Source organism: Tamandua tetradactyla, chromosome 19 (assembly GCF_023851605.1).
Source record: "Tamandua tetradactyla isolate mTamTet1 chromosome 19, mTamTet1.pri, whole genome shotgun sequence".
Classification (NCBI taxonomy): Eukaryota; Metazoa; Chordata; class Mammalia; order Pilosa; family Myrmecophagidae; genus Tamandua; species Tamandua tetradactyla.
The window spans coordinates 67,075,095-67,092,286 of NC_135345.1; the positions used below are offsets into that span (position 1 = coordinate 67,075,095).

Here is a 17,192-nt window from a genome sequence, read left to right on the forward strand (position 1 = left end):
ATGGAGACAACTTAATCAAAAATTGCCACCCAACAATAGGTCTGCCTCCGCAAGAGTGGATTAAAAGAACCTAGACTTTTCTGGAGTACATAACGAATTCAAACCAGCACAAAATGTTTAAAAGCATTAAAGCATATGAGTTGCAAAATGGAGTGCTTGTGTGTTTGTATGGTGGTGAAGTGGGTGGTAGTGATAATTATATCAGAAAATTAAGGCTAAGAAAGCGTACCTCTATAGAGAATAAAATTAGAAATTTTGGGAAAAAATACAAAATTATTAGTTCTCATTTAATACAAGATGCTAATCAGGAAGGGAATCAATGTGAATGTAAAGAGGCAGATAGGAATTAAGTATCAGATAGACATGCTTTGTTCCTCCTTATTAGCTTTGCTATTTTGTACAAAGCAATTAACATTTTTGAGCAATAGTTTACTCAATGCTAAAATGAGATTAATTATCTCAACCTCAAAAAGTGGCAGTGAGGATTTAGTAACATTAATATACTGTACCTATTTATTGCATTGCATTAAATTTAGTACACATTAAGGAAAATTTTGTTTTTCTCATGTTTGAGTCCACAAAGAAAATGGAATATATAGTCAGAACGGAGTTTTCTTGCATACTCCAACCTGTGCTGTTTTAGGTAAGATGTACTTCTTCCACCGTAAATGAATATAATAATGAAGTTACAGGGTGAAAAGTAATATTGTGTATAAAATTCCTTGAATAATGCTGTTTTATATATATTTGACACTCAAAAATTTAAAGCTTTTGTTATTAGCATTAAAGAAGTGCTAAGAAGTGTTTAACTTGCTATTCCATTACTTGTGGTCTAGCCAAAGAGTGGTGATAGTTCCATGGAGTAACTAGTCTATTGAAGAGATTTTAACTGAAAAACTAAGACCTAGAGATCTCCGAAAACAAAATGCACATATTTTAAATTTTGAATAGATGAAGCTTTTCCTTGCTTATGTACAAGGCAGAATATAATTTAGATCAATTCTTGGGTCACTCTCTGGAGTTAGAGTATTTTGCCAGCACAGTTGTTCACTTAGTTTAAACAAAGCAGAGGCATCAAAGGTACCTGTTATTTAAGGAGATTTATATGACTGAGTATATCTAGTAAAACAGGAGTCTGGCAAGAAGGACATTTGTCCTCATGCTGAAGACTGCATGTGAAGAGTGAAGTAAGCCCAAAAGTAGCACATGAGGAAACTTTTTTTTTTCCACGTGGGTAGGCACTGGAAAATAAACCGGGTCTCCAGCACAGCAGGTGAGAAGAGCAGGTAAGAACTCTGCCTGCTGAGCCACTATGGCCCGCCTATGAGGAAGGCTTTTGAGGTATCATTTAGAAGTAAGTTGGGGAGAAATCTCAAGCAGGTGAGAAGAATACCAGTCTAGCACATGTGTCATTGTGTTGATACTCTCTGTGACATCAAAAATAATAAAGATTACTTTTATCCATTGTAATAAGTAGACAGCAGTCATACTTTTCAGAACCGAATAGAATTCTAATATCTGAAACATTTTTGGTTTCTCCATCCTAAAAACTGTGTTACTTCTAACTCTTACAACATGAAAAATAAGTATTATAAAATAAACAAAAATGAATTGGGAATGTTGGTCAGATATCTATGGAAAATGGAACTCCATAAGTACTGAATAAATAATATTTAAAAATTAGCAACTGTAAGATTATCACTGCTGGAACACAGAAGACAGGTGATAGATCTTGAAAATGTGGAAGAGGACCTCTAGGTTTCTTATCTCTTTTCAGTCATAAGAAAAGGGGGAACCATAATTCATGTTTAAAGCACATACATACATGCAAAAATGTACACATGCAAAACATACACAATACAATATGAACAACAATTAACGCAACAATAAACAAAAAGACAATGTGCAATTTCATTTTGCTACACATTATCAGAACTAGAAGTGGAGGAGAAGATAGTGCAATAATTATTGGCTACAAGTTTTAATTTGATTAAAATTAAGCTCCTTAATAATAGCATCCAATGAACTTTCAAAACTTCACTTGCTACTTACATATACAATCTCTTAACTTCAAAATAATTGGTTTATTGACTGTCCAAAAAGGACATTGAACTATTCTTTAAAAGTTATGGTTATTTTGCTAGTGTTTTAGTTAATAAAACCTAAATATTAGGTATTATGAGATGCTTAAATATAAAGAGACATAATCTGAAAATTCAAATTACTAACAATTTCTAAGTAATTTAAAATACTTCCACAATGAAAAGCCAGGGCCTACATGGCTTCACAGGTGAATTCTATCAAACATTTAAGAAAGAAATAAATCTGAACTTCATTAATTATTCCAGAAAATATAGGAGGAAGGAATATTTTCTTACTCACTTTATGATGCCATCAATATCACCCTTCTACAAAAGCCAAAGATGTAACAACAACAGCAATAAAAATGAAAACAAAGACCAATAGCTTTCATGAATATAGATGAAAAATACTCAACAAAATATTAGCAAACAATTACCAGTAATAATCAAAATAATTTAAATCATACCCAAATGGAATGTATCCCATAATGTTAGTGTAATTTTTGAAAATCAATTAACGTAATACACCACATGATCACCTTGATAAATGTAGAAGACAGCATTTGACAAAATACAAACCCATATCCATTTCAATAACTCTAGGTAGTTTAGGAATAAAACGTCCTTAACAACATGGAGGATATCTGAAAAACATAATCTTTAATGGGGCAAGACTGCTTTCTCCTTAGGACCAAGAAAAATTATATCAGTTCTTGCTACATCAGTTCAACTTTGTTTTGGTGATTTTAGTAATCATTGAATTGTAAACCTAAAACCAATGAATATTTGTGACATTTTATAACTCTTAAAGTATGACACAGAATGAACTTAATTACCCATATTCTTTTTTTATCATATCTTTATCATACTTTTCTCATATCATCTGTCCAGTGAAAAAATTATAGTGAAAAACATTTTTTGACAATATTTATGTTGGGACTTAAGGTGATTAAAATGTGCAGGAATTGAAACTTCACGTAGAATTGGAAAATCGAAGTTCAAATTGTCTTACTCATATATTATAGATTGCAGGCCATAATAGGAAATACTCAGCCTAGCTTTTGGTCAAAATTATTTTCCTCTATTACTTCAACTAACATTAGGTTAATATGCCAAGCCATTAAAACTACAAACAAAATTAGTTTCTTATTTATAGAATCAAATGTTTCAGGAAGGATTTTCATTTTGAAATTCCATAGTAAATATCTATATAAGCAAAAATAAATGTATAATCTATGGAAATTAACTTTAAAATAGTGTTATAAATTTCAGCATCATCTAATGTGGATATTTATGTGTAAAGAAATGGATATAATTATTGGACTATATTAGAATAGTATCTATAAACTGTTGTTTAAAAATAGTTGCAGAAATATTGATATTACATTTAAGGAAATGTTAAAATACATATAAATAACACTCTCCAAAATACTTAAAATATAATATCCCTATAATTTATATTTATAGTAATTATTCATTATCAATATCCAGGATTTGAGAAAAGGAAGAAGATATGAAGCTTTTTTGGTTGTCATTTTCTTAGTTCAGCTGATAACTTTTCTGAATGAATACCAAACTTTTACTGTGAGAAGAGAGTAAAGGAAGAATGAAGAATATAGAAATGCAATCTCCAAATGATATTTTGAAGTCTTTTTTTTCTTTATATGAGACGCTGTGGGTTTACAGAGAAATCATGTATAAAAAACAGGATTCCCACTCAGCACCACACCAACAACCACTTGAATTGGTGTTGAACATTTGTTACAACTGATGATAGCATAATTTTATACTTTGTACTACTAACTAAACTCCGTGATTTCACTTAAGGTTTACTGTGTATTGTAGTTCCATTTTAAAAACTTTTAAAAAATTTTATTCTGTTCCCATATACAAAATCTAACATTTTCCTTTTTTATTGCATTCAAATATATAAATTCATGCTGTTAACTGTGCTCACAATGTTGTGCTGTCACCACCACCATCCATTACCAAAACATATCCATCATTCTAAATAATAAACCTGTAAATGTTAAGCCGTACTTCCCATTTCCTATCCCTACCCCATCCTCTGCTAACCTATATTCTAGATTTTGACTCTGTGAGTTTGCTTATTCTAATTGTTTCAAAATAGTGAGATCATACAATATTTGTCCATTTTTATCAGTTTATTTTACACAACATGATGTCTGAAAGTTTTATCCAAGTTGCTGCATGCATCAGAACTTCATTCCTTTTTACTGCTGGATAATATTCCACTGTACGTACACACCACATTTGATTTATCCACTCATCAGTTGGTGGGCATCTGAGTTTCTTCCATCTTTTGGCAATTGTGAATAATGTTGCTGTGAACATCGGTGTTCAAATATGTTAGAGTTTATTGTAGCACCTAATTCTGAAATCATTTTATCTGAGCTGAGAAAGTCTAATTAATTTCTATCTTTTGTAAGTCTCACCAAATAACATACCTTTTAAATCCAAATCTAAATTCATTTATTATTGACATAATCCACTTGAGGGCAGGGTGTGATTTGCATTTAATATTTTATTCTACAAATCAGTCTATGGCATAACAGGGAATGTCAGCACCTATTATTAATGGGGTAGAAAATGTTCAAATATGTATATGCATTTTTGTGTGCCATTAATTTCCAAAAGTATGGTGTCATTTGAAAACTATACCTAGCAGGTTTTATAATATTTTTCTATGACGTTAAATCTCCAAAACTTCTTTGTTATTTGTGACTTCCCATAGAGACCATCAGCTCATTATCAAGCTACTTAGAATTGAAGGTATATGTGAGATTCTGAAAACAAACACACACCAACACACATGCACACACACATTGATACTAAATGTATATGGTGGCATACTATTAATACTGTTGCCTTGGAAATTACAGTTTTCATGGTATAAGCATTAATTGAGCCATCTGAGAGTAGAATTCTGTTGGTTAATTAGTGTCAGCCTATTTGGTACTAACTATATCAAAGAAACAACACTGAAATTTCATAAAGAAATTGAATCTCTCTGTGGCTCATTTTCAGCTATTGATAGCATAATGAAAAATAATGTTAGCTACATGTTTTCTGAGTGTGACTGGAAAGATTAAGTTACTCTAAAATCTTTGGGAGGAAAATGATAAGAAAAAATAATATATTCTTATTATAACAAAAAGTAATTAAATGCATAATATATACCCTCATTCTAAACAGACTTTTTCAAACTTGCTTTAATATTGGATAAGACAATATCAAAAGATGATGTGACAATACATAAAATATTGGGCTAGGAGTTAAGAATTAATATTAACTCTACACTCAACTACAACTTGGAGAGAGGCATTTCCACCTCTTTGGATTTCAATTTTCTTCAATTGTGCCTTTAGGTGCTACAATTCTATGACTTCGAAACTGTGGGTACAAAAAGAGGTAAGCAAAGAGTTTCTAGAAATTTAGCCATAAAAATTAGAATGGAACAACCTACACTCAAGCGTTTAGAATATGGATTGATAGAAAGATGGATAGTTAGATAGCTAGATATACTGATATAACAAATGTGGTAAAATGTTAAAATTGGTGAATCTGTTTATCTGGGTAGAGTGTAAGAGTATGCTGAAATTCTTTGTATGGGATTAGTATTATTTTTATAACTGTCCTGTTAGTTTGAAAGTATTTCAGAATAAAATCTTTAAAAAATTAGACTAGAAAATTAGGTTGCCACTAGAATGTGAACGTTTGGGGATGCATGTATCATGCTGTGATAGACATTTTTGGGTTATTTATGCCATTCATAATGAAACTGTCCACTCTGGAAACTCCTCCCCTTTCATATGACCTCCTTTATAGGGTTATACATATAGTTCTCAGAAACTCCACTGGTAATTGACACAAATGATTCTATGACTCAACTCAAAATCACTAGGATTTTGAAGATTTTCACCTGGACCAAGTAAGAACACGATGTTTTAAATGCACTTTTTAGGTCTCAGAAGCCTCCTTTATGGAAATGGAGCTATAACATGCACATTTTGGAATTCTGAGTGACCAAAGACCACTGTGTAAGCTGGAGAGCAGAGAAAAATGATAGAGAGAGAGAGAGAGAGAGAGAGAGAGAGAGAGAGAGAGAGAGAGAGAGAGAGAGAGAGAGAGAGAGAGGAGAAAGAATAAGGAGAAAGAGGAGGAGGAGGGAAGGAGAAAAAAGAAGAAGAGGAAGAAGAAGGAGAAGCAGCAGAAGCAGAAGAGTCTGAGGAGAAAGTAGAGGTGGAGGAGAGTGGGTAAGAATTAGGAGGAGGAGGAGGACTAGTTGAAGAAGTAGTCGACAAACAGGGGCACAAAAGGCAAGAAACTGAGAAACGTTATTACCTGGGTTCTCTTACCTTTCCATGTTCACTTCTTGTTGTTCTCAAGGCTTGCCTGCATCTTTTCTTTGGATTCAATGTTTTATCCATGTGCCCTTAGGGTTCACTGTATTTTTTGTTTAGTTTTTCCTTTTTGGTTTGTTTGCTTTTGCTGTTGCTATTGCTGTTGTTTTGAATAATTATATACAAAGAACTAAGGAAGTGTCACTCATTAAAATTAGAGAGCAAGAAAATCATTTGAGAAATATTTAGGGTAGGATGGAGAAAATTAAAGTTGCTGGCAATATGTAAATATATACCAAAATCTTAGAGCAGAGACTGCAAAAGAGATATTTCATTTATCTCTAGGACTAGTGCTACAACTGATCTAAAAATGCATATTTTGTAACTTCATCTTATATTATCAGTACTGAAATGGGAAAAACAGCCTTAAAAGATAAATGTAAAATCTAAGAAAAATTATTGTTACAAAATCATAGCTTTTTAAATTGGGTAGGAATTTTAATATATGTTTTAGAGTGTTCACCTTTTTTTCAATTAAATAAGGTTTAATCTGTCATATTTTTTGTAACTTGAAGTGTAGTTATTTGATTGAGTTGCATTTTAAGAATTTAAGAAATCGATATGGAAAAAATATCAAATACAATTTTATTATTATGATAATAGATATAAAGTCTCATTATTTAAATTTTGTTGGTTATTTCTACAAATAATGACTGAAAAAGGAAAATATTACAAAGGTAAATTTTTCTATTAAGGGTAGGAAAATATATACTTGATATTTTCAAATTTGGAATTTTGTTTTGTTCCATAAGCAATTACACTTAGAACTAATATATAGTCTTCTTTGAAGTTTTTCTGTAGCATGGTGTTTTTATTGACCTTTTTTAAAAAGTATATCTAAGGGATTATATTCCAGAATGCTAAATTCTATGTGGAAATATTTTCACTTTTATTTAGTCCACGAGTATTTATTATGTGCTTATTAATTGTCAATAGCATGAAGTTACTTAATCTCTTCACATATGTATAAACCTCAAATAGAGATTTCACAGAAAACTAACAGTGATATTTTCACAAAGTCTGTCTGGTTCCAGAGTCTTTGTTCTTAACCACTATTCTATACCAAATCTCAAATGAATGAACAGATCTCACAATGGCTTAACGTGACCCCATCATCTCCTGCATTCTCAGGAACTGTGCAATGTTGATTGTGTCTTTCTTTTACTTTCTTTGTCTATGTTTTTTCCTACTTCACTAGACCACTGTTAATGGCATTTAGGTGTGATCAAGCCTCCCTTAACTTAAAAATATAATTCCCTCCATTCCATCTAACTTCATATTTATGCTATTGCTACCTTCCTTTCCTCTTCTTCATAGCAAAATATATCAAGAGAATTGTCTATTCATACTCACACTATTAATTTAGAGTTATTTGTTCTCCAGATACATTACAAGCTGTAAAACATAGCTGCCACTTTTCCAAAAATTTTCCTTCTAAGCTCATTATTGCCTTTTTGTCACTGAATATGACGAGATTTTAAAAGCCTTTTCTAACTTGACATCTCAGTAGTTTTTAGCACAGTAAAATTCTTTGTTTTCTTGACCAAACAAGTTTTCTTGTCTCCTTGGTAACTCCTTTTGTTACCTTTGCTGGTTTATCACTCTTGAGCTTCCAAATATGGAGTTATACACACTTGGCACATTATGTGTGTGTTAAAATTAAGTGCTATTTAAAAAATGTCTTGAATTATCCTGTGGTTCTGCATTAAAGCAAAAATGACTCTTTGAATGAAGAAATGTGTAGGAATAGCAGTGTGGCATGAATTTCATTCTGCAAAAAGTACTACTAAATGGAGGAATGACTGCATCTCCACACTTACTCCCAATACAGTATTGTATTCTTTTAGGATTCCAACTGATAGATGAAGTTGGGTTATATTTTGTTACCAAGCTATGTGTGCAAGTGGTATAACCTTTCACATGATAAATTGATATCAAAATGCAGAATGGATTACAGCATCTTGAAAGAAGATGTAGGAGGAAAAACAATATACATTTGAAAGAAATTTACAAACTTAACAAATATAAAAAATGCACTGAGTCAGTATGCCAGTTTAAAACTAACATGTACCCCAGAAAAGCCATGCTCATTAATCCTCATTCAATATTACTAGGTGGGATCTTTTTGATTGCTTCCATGGAGATGTGACCCACCCAATCGTGGATGGTAATTTTTGATTTAGATGGTTTCTATGGAGATGCATCTCCACCCATTCAAGGTGGACTCACTTACTGGAGCACTTTAAGAGGGAATCATTTTGGGAAAAGCCTTAGAGCCAACCAAGCCCATGCAGCCAGAGATCTTTGGATGTACAGAAGGAAAATGCCCTGCAGGGGAGTTTCCTGAAACAAGAAACTGGGATAGAAAGCTAGCAGGCATCCTCATGTGCCTTCCCAGCTGAGAGAAAAAAGCCCAAACTTTGCCTTTTCTTTGGAGTTAAGGCAATCTCTTGTGGGTACTTTAATTTGGACATTTTCATGGCCTTAGAACTATAAGCTTGCAACCTGACCAAGAAGAGCTTGAGTGTTATATTAACACTCAAAAATGATTCAAGAAATCATTATCCAATTGATTTGATTTATGTTTTTTAAATTTATCTGTTTTTTTCTCAGTATGACCAAGAGTGATATAATGAAAATATTTCTAAATAAAACTTTAAAAGCGCAAAATATTTTAAAATCTAAAGCATAACAAAGTATGGTGCTATAGTTTAATCAGCAATATTTCTTATGATGCAAAATAATATATCTTACAATTGGCATATAAGATTTGATAAAACAAAATATTATAATATAATATATTGTGTGTAGACTGATTACTATCCATCTTCTCCACTAGACTGTAGGCTCCATGTGGGTGTGGATTCTTTGTTTACATTTCTGTTCCCACAATGCCTTCTAGAGAGAGCTGGTCTACTTAGATTTCTATTGACCAGAGTCCCCTGCTTGGCACATTATAATATTTTTCCTCTTGACACCTATGGACCATTTCAAACCCTAGGCACAGTGACATTATCAGAGATGTCATAAATTTCAGAAGCAAGTGCTCTTGCTGTCCACATTCCTGGGTATAAGTTACATCATTGGCCAAGTCTTCTGTTGTTTACTCACAATCTGTTAACCATTTCTAAATATGTACATAACTCTCTTTACTGTTCAGTTGGTGTTTGCATTTTATTCGACTTTTTTGAAATACTTATTTTTTATCCCTCCTGCCTCTAAAGACCTCTTAATATTGTTTCATTGGATCCTTTATATTCCTATTTAATTATGCTCTACCTCTTTGTTTTTGAAAGAATAATGTACTCTTTCATATATATATATATATATACTTCTCTTATGCCAGAACCACAACTATTATAGACATTAAATTGATCTGATTGACTGGATATTTTGCCATAGCATGATTTTATCTAACTCCATAATTACGGCATTGAAGTCATGCTGATGATACATGGCATACCACACCATCTTAAATAAGGTCAAACTCAGAAGATGCAATTCTCAAATGCATGAGAATGCAGTTAACTTATAAAGATTACAAATAGTTACATACAAACCAGTGATAATATACTAACGCTCTGTGTTTCTTGTTCACCAGCCTATGAACATATACGGAATTATATGGGCAACTTGCCCCTAGATCAAGTGGCAGAACATTACTTTCAACAAAGTCCCAGGCCTGGCATTTCAGAGGCTATTTCACATTTTCTTCAAAAAAAGTCTGTTCCCACCAATTACCACTGCTACTGTTGCTAGTGACTCTGCTTCTGGGCATTGACATTGCCCTATTCACCTTTATGTTCTCCATTTGAACATCTATTAAAATTTCGATGCTTTCCTGGGTATTATGTGCTTCTGCTCTGAGCTGCAGTCATGCCCCTGCTTTTGTATTAAAGACTTAAGCCAAATGAGCAAGATGCTCTGTGGGAAGCTGGGAGAGAATACTGTGATATCCTCTCAGCCACACTGTGTGACTTTCTTTTAAATGTTTTTTAATAGTGAAATATAACATATATACGAAAAAGCGATATGTTTCATAGGACATTGTAGCAAGTAGTTATAGAGTGGATTTCAAAGTTTGGTATGAACTATGGTTCCACAATTTCAGGTTTTTCCTTCTCCAAGACACTGAAAATGAAAAGAAATATCAATATAATGATTCAGCAGTCAACTTCCATGTGGAGGTTGTAGGTTTCTGGAAAATAGTCATAGTGCATGAAATGTTTTTAGAATCTCAGAGTCTAGGTGTTCTTTATAGTTAACAGAAATGGTGTTGGTTGAGGGTTGGCAAACATGGCAATTAACAATGTCTAACGAATATAGAGTATTCTATATATTGTGTAAGAGTAGCCTCCAGAATAGCCTTCTGACTCTATTTGAACTCTTCTTAGCCACTGATGGCAGAGAGAAGCCATGCTACACATCTCTTAATGATGGGACATTGGCCTTTTTGTTGTATTGTCCCACGTTCTACATAGAACTCATAGGCTCTGGGATGGAGGACACACCAGAGAGGTTAATTTTTCAGAACCACCTGCCCTTTCATGAGAAAGCTGGCTGTATGTATGAAGGTCTAGCTCCTATGGTGGCTCTTTCCTCACGTAGAAGCCACCTATATGAAGTATACCTCACCTGCTTCCTAGAAAACCTTTACTTCCTAGACACAAGCTGGGGATCCTGCTCTTATAATACAAAAATATGCACAATACTGGCTGGTCAGGAGATGCAAAAAGTATGTTTACCCACTTTTAGTGCATTAAATGCTAATTTGACAAATTATTTTAAGAGTAATTCTGAAAAGTTTATACAATGTAATTATGTACATCATATAGCTTTCATTTTCACCAAGAAATGTGTTTTTCCTTGACTTGAATGTTAGTATTGGCCTAGAAATACCTTTGTTGCTAAATGTGCTCTTTAAGGTCAATAGTATCACTCCACAACAATTAAGACTGACATAGGCTAGTGTTTTGGGCACAGGCTTAGAATTGTTAGAATTCATCTAAGTCTTATAAGTTCTGATAAAGATTCTTATTGTCGTGCTAGACCATTCTGTTTCTATTTTCATGTGAGACCATGTGATGCTTATGTTCTTGTGGCAAATTAGCCAAATGAATTTGCTGAGTTGTCTGGTCAGGCAAGCACTGGCCTAACCATTTAGGCTGCAAGGATATTTTGGGGCTGGTTGAATAAATTGGAAGGCTGGTGTATTAAAACATCAATCAATTGATTGAATCTGTGGTTGATTTAATCTGCAATCAACTAGGGTGTGTCCCACACAAGGAAATGATCCAATCAGTTGAAGGCTTTTAAGGGGAAAGAGAGACTCTTTTGCTGCTTCTTCAGCCAGGGATCCTCTCCTGTGGAGTTCATCCAGACACTTCATTAGAGCCACCAACTTCACAGCATATCCTATGGATTTTGAACTCTTCCATTCCCGTGGTTGTATGAGATGCTTTGATAAATCTCACATTTACAGATCTCTCCTGTTGGTTCTGTCTCTAGAGAACCCTGACTAACACAGCGTGGTACCAGAAGTGTTTTTGAGAAAAGAATCTTAAAAATGGGTTTATATAATTGGTTTTCTACTCTGATTAGAATCACTAATGATTCTATTTCTAATAATCAAGATGGCACTGACAGTCCATGGGGTGAGTTGGCAGAAGAGAGACTCAAAATATCAGCAGTAGATTCTACTAATTGTATGCTTATATGAGGCAAGTCACTGGCTAAAAATGTTTTTGACACTTTACAAGTTTTGTGGAGTCAAGAGATATAATGATGTTGGCTGGTAGTTCTTAGATATGCTGCATACAGTGATGTGGGAAAGAGATGAGCTGAGTGCGTCAAATTTGCACCTTAAGCACTGTATGAATGATATAAAAGTTTTCATGTGTGCCTTGAAAGAAAATAGTATTTCCTGTGGTTGCAGACTTGAGATATCTGAAAACCAGACACAAAGCTTCATTGTGCAAATAGCATATTTGCAACATAGACTAAAATCTCAAACTTGAAAGGTGTCTGCTGTTAAAGTAAGGGCTTTGATTAGAAAAGAATGGGATCATAAAATGGCTCAATAATGATGGTGATGGGGAGAAGACATCCCTGGAATCTGCTGAGCCTTTGCTAGATAAACCTGTAATGGATTTCCCTGAGGAAAGAGCTTCCCTACATCCTGCCTGCCTTGAAGAAACAGGTTCCCAGCCTCCAGTGTCCCCAGAGGAGTCTGCAATCAAACCTCCACCTGGCAAGATTCCCCTCACGGCCTGCTGACCCTGTAACCCTGGGAAAGAGGCCTCACTCCTCTATCTGGAGCAACAAATCCTATTTTATCAGATGAAAATGTAAGGGAATGCCCTGAAATAATGGCTTGAAACACACTTCTATTTCTTTTCATGACCCACACCCACCAACCCTCTTTTCTTAAAGACCTATAACTAGATCAAAATCCTAATAGGCCCTGAAAGATGTGGTGCAAAGTGTGAAGCATGAAAAGCTGTGCTATACTCCAAAAGAACTGCATGAGTTTTCCAATGCATATAAAGAAAAATCAGGGGAATATGTGTGGCAATGGATAGCAAGGGTGTGGGACAATGGTGGAAGGAATATAAGTTGGATCAAACTGAATTTATTGCTATGGGCCCACTAAGCAGAGATTCTGCACTCAATGTTGTAGCTTGAGGGGTTAGAAAGGGCATTAACTGTTGGATGGTTGACTGCAACATGGATCAAAATTGGCCAGCATTACCTGAGGTCAAAATGCCAGAACTGCCCTTGTACAATGTAGATGAAAGGATCTAATGGCTTAAAGAGATGGAAATGTTAGAGTAGATTTATTGTGGAAGTCCTGCTCACACACCCAAGGAATGTCTAGAAGTAACATCTTTCACCAGAACCTTGAGAAATAAATTCATCAGACTAGCTCTATCAAGTCTGAAGAGCTCTGTAGTAACCCTTCTCTGTGGGTCAGATATTACTGTGATAATTGCTGTCACTGATCTGGAATTCTTAAACACAATGGGGATGACCAGATCCTGTCTTGGCATAAGCCAAGTGGTAACAGTTAATCAACATAGACAATGTGGGCATGGCTACCATAATGGATAGCAGCCTCAAAGCAGCAGTCAAAATAATCTGATTTACAGATATTTGTGGTGTTGCCTAAAAGATCATGTTTTTACCTACATGTAAAATAGATGGACAGTCTACTAAATTCTTGTTTGAAGTATATAAGCAGAAGAATTCTTGGTCAAATGAACAGAAGTCTAACTTGATTTATAAAAACAGAGTCATGGTCCCTTAATCAATTCCCAGACTTAAGACAGTTTACAGACCTAGAGCCCCTTGAATGAAGGGAGGGCCAGGTATACTTGGGGAAGGACGCTTTTATACTACCCAAAATTTACACTGTTAGCCTTCTTCCCAGCCTTCCCCCAAAAGATCTACATTCTTTTACCAGAGTGACTGTGCACTGGGAAAAAGGAAATGATCAGATATTTCAGGGATTATTAGGTCCTGGCTCAGAAGTGACACTAATTCCAGGAGACCCAAAACACCACTCTGGTCACGAGACAGAATAGGGGCTTATGGAGGTCAAGGTGATTGATTTTTAGCTCAGGTCCATCTCATAGTGGGTTCAGTGGTCCCTGTACCCATTCTGTGGTCATTTCCACAGTTATAGAATGCATAATTGGAATCAGAATGCTCAGTAATTGGCAGAATCCCCACATTGGTTCTCTGACTCGGAGCGAGGGCTCTTATAGCAGGTAAGGACAAGTGGAAACCACTAGAACTGCCCCTACCTAGAAAATTAGTGAATAGCAACAATACCATATTCCTGGAAGGATTGCAAATATTAGTGCCACTCTTAAGGACTTGAAGGATGCAGGGGTGGTGATTCCTACCATATCCCCATTTAACTCTCCTGTTTGGCCTGTGCAGAAAACAGATGGGACTTGGAGAATGGCAGTGGATTATCATAAAATTAACAAGGTGGTGACTCCAATTGCAGCTGCTTTTCCAGATGTGGTATCATTGCTTGAGAAAATCAGCACATCACCTGGAACCTGATATGCAGCTATTGATCTGGAAAATGCTTTTTTTAAACAGCTCTCAGTAAGGACAAGCAGAAATAATTTGTATGCCAGCAACATACCTTCAGTGTCCTGCCTCAAGGGTATATCAACTCTCCAGCCCTATGTCACAATCTTGTCCACAAGGACCTTGGCCATTTCTCCCTCCTGCAAGACATCACAGTGGTCCATTATAATGATGATATCATGCTGATTAACCTAGAAGTAAGAAGTAGCAACTACTCCAGATTTATTGATAAGGCATTTACTTGTCAAGGAATGGGAGATAAATCCAACAAAATACAGGGGCCTTCCACCTCAGTGAAATTTCTGGGTGTTAAGTGGTGTGGTCATGTCAAGATATCCCTTCTAAGGTGAAGGATAAACTGTTGCAACTGGACACTTCTATGACCAAAAAATAGGCACAATGCATAGTTGGCCTCTTTGGATTTTGAAGACAACATATTCCTCATAGGCATGCTACTCAGGTCCATTTATTGAGTGACCAGAAAAGCTACTAGTTTTGAGTGGGGACTGAAACAAGAGGAGGCTCTGTGACGGGTCCAGGCTACTGTGCAAGCTGCTTTTCCACTTGGACCATATGATCCAGCAGATTCAATGGTCCTGGAAGTGTCAGTGGCAAATATACTGTCTGGAGAATTTGGCAGGGGTCTACAGGAGAATAAAAATGCAGGCCCTTATGATTTGGGGGCAAAGATTTACCATCTGCTGCAGACAACTATTCTCCTTTTGAGAAACAGCGTTTAGCCTGCTATTGGGCCTTAGTAGGGACTGAACACCTAACCATGGGCCACCAAGTTACCATGAGACCTGAGTTGCCTATTATGAGCTGGGTGTTGTCTGACCCACCAAGCCATAAAGTTAAGCATGCATAGCAGCACTCCATCATAAAATGGAAATGGAAATTGTACTGAAGGTACAAGTAGATTACATAAGGAAGTGGCCCAAATGCCCATAGCCCCCACTCCTGCCACATTCTGTTTCCCAGACCAGAGCTATCACCCCTTGGGGAGCTCCTGACAGTCAGGTGACTGAGGAAGAGAAAACTCAGGTCTGGTTTACAGATGGTTCTTCACGATATGCAGGAACCACCTAGAAGTAGACAGCTATAGCACTAAAACCTCATCGGGGATGTCCTTAAGGAACAGTTGTGAGGGGAAATCTTCTCAATGGGCAGGACTTCGAGAAGCGCACCTGGTTGTTCATTTTGCTTGAAAAGGGAAATGGCCAGAGGTGCATTTGTATACTGACTCATGGGCTGTTGCTAATGGTTTGGCAGGATGGTCAGAGACTTAGAAGGAGCATGATTAGAAAATTGATGACAAAGAGTTCTGGGGAAGAGCTATATGGATAGACCTTTCTGAGTGTGCAAAGAATTTGAAGACATTTGTTTCCCATGTGAATCTTCACCAGAGGGTGACTTCAGCAGAGGAAGGTTTCAAGTGGATAAGATGACCCATCTTGTGGATATAAGTCATCGTTTTTCTTCAGCCACTCCTGCCATTGCCTACTGGGTTCAGGAACAAAGTGGATATGGTGATAAGGACAGGGGCTATGCATGGGCTCAGCAACATGGACATCCACTCACCGATGTTAACCTAGCTATGGCCACTTCTGAATGCCCGATCTGCCAGCATCAGCGATACACAATCAGTCCCCAATATGACACCATTCCCTGAGGTAATAAGTCTGCTACCTGGTGGCAAGTTGATTACATTGGACCACTTCCATCATGGAAGGGACAATGCTTTGTTCTAAATGGAATAGACACACACTCTGGATATGGATTTGCATTCCCTGTACACAATACTTTTGCAAAAACTACCATATATAAACTTTCAGAATGCCTTATCCACCATAGTGATATTCCACACAGTATTGCTTCTGATCAAGGAAACCACTTCACAGAAAATGAAGTCGGGAATGGGCACATGCTTGACAGAATGCTCTGGTCTTACCATGTTCCCCTTTCTTCCAGAGGTAGTTGGGTGGATAGAATGGTGGAATGACCTTTTGAAGATCAAATTATGGTGCCAACTAGGACAATATCTTGCAGGTCTGGGGCAGTGTTCTCCAGGAGGCTGTGTATGCTCTGAATCCATGTCCACTGCACGGTGCTGTTTCTCCCATAACTAGGATTCGTGGGTCCAGGAATCAAGGGGAGAAAATGAGAGTGGCATCACTCACTATCACCCCTAGTGATCCACTAGGAAAATTTTTGCTTTCCTTCCCTGAAACCTTAAGCTATCCTTATCCACAGGTTTTAGTTCAAAATGGAGGAGTGTTCCTTCCAGGAGATACAATGCTTCCATCAAACTGTAAATTAAGACTGCTAACTGGCCATTTTGGGCTTCTCAGGCCACTGAATCAACAGCCACAAAAGGGGATTACTGTTCTGTCTAGGGTGGTTGACCCTGACTGTCAAGGGGAAATAGGTATGCAACTACAAAATGAAGGTAAAGAAGAGGTTTCAAATAGGAGTGCAACTACGCAATGAAGGTAAAGGTGATTTACTGCAAAAACGAGAACTCCTAGGCCATCTCTTAGTACTAACATGCCCTGTGATTAATGTCAATGGAAAATTATAACAA

The 17,192-nt window shown here is 36.0% G+C and overlaps 1 long non-coding RNA gene across 2 annotated transcripts in view; it reads left to right on the plus strand.

Moving 5' to 3' along the window:
- Positions 1-17,192, plus strand: part of LOC143663290 (uncharacterized) — a 77,974-nt gene that overhangs the window by 32,350 nt on the left and 28,432 nt on the right. The window contains exons 4-5 of one of the 2 annotated variants that reach the window (XR_013165894.1): positions 5,471-5,513; positions 10,107-10,344. The exons of the other annotated variant lie outside the window; for it this stretch is intronic. This is a non-coding gene — a long non-coding RNA (uncharacterized LOC143663290). Of the gene's footprint in view, positions 1-5,470; positions 5,514-10,106; positions 10,345-17,192 lie in introns of those variants that run through there. 2 annotated transcript variants of the gene reach the window in all.